We start from the raw sequence: 869 nt of genomic DNA on the forward strand, positions 1-869 counted from the left end.
TAAGATTTTTTTTCGTTCACCCCTTTTTTTCCCACGAGCGAGTGTCCACGTTTATTCAGTTCAAAAGAAAATGTAGAAAAAAAAATTGATGGAGGTGATTTCTGCAAAGGGTGGACCGAGCGGAGAACGGTGCAACCGCATTTATGATGCCTTTATCTTTTCCTCATTAGGGGGATTTAATTCGTGGGTCCAGAAAAGAAGACCCTGCAGGCGCGACATGTGAGCAGCATTAATGTAAACGATCCTTGCGCCAGGGCAGGTCGGGGTCCCCACGCGGTGACACGTGCGCGCGGTATTCACATGCCCCAGCCTTCCTCCGCTCCCCTCGATGTCCGCCGCCTCTTTAGTTACATTTCTAGTTGGACATAAATGTTACAATTATTTTGCTGATACCAACTACCATTGTACCAGATAAATAAATAAATATTATATTAATTTTTATTTTTATTTTTATTTTTTTCGGCATATCGGTAACTTACACATAATGGAACTTGTCCTAAAAATCAGAAAGTAAAATAGACAGCAAGAGATGCGGGACAGAAGCCTGGTCCACTCCGATAAAATCGCTTGAATGATATGCTGCATAAGAGGCCACCCAATCCGTTGCACTGTTAGCCTCTCTGCAAGCATGAAAGATTCGATGGAAGATGCATTTGCCTAGCATACGATGAATATCGTATAGCAACCGCATTTTTCATCAGCACTCTCGGTTCTCTAGATCCCCTCGATCACTATGCCAGAGTCCTCCTTAAGGATAATGTGATCTGCCCCAGCACTCGTCTCGCATAGGAAACTCTCTCTCATGCTGTTCTCAGCTTGGTGCTGTTGACAGATTGATTGAAAATACGTCGCCTCTCAGTCGCCACTAG

The sequence above is a fragment of the Phoenix dactylifera genome, chromosome 6 (assembly GCF_051530095.1).
Source record: "Phoenix dactylifera cultivar Ajwa chromosome 6, Ajwa_hap1_PhDact_Kaust_v1.1, whole genome shotgun sequence".
Lineage (NCBI taxonomy): Eukaryota > Viridiplantae > Streptophyta > Magnoliopsida > Arecales > Arecaceae > Phoenix > Phoenix dactylifera.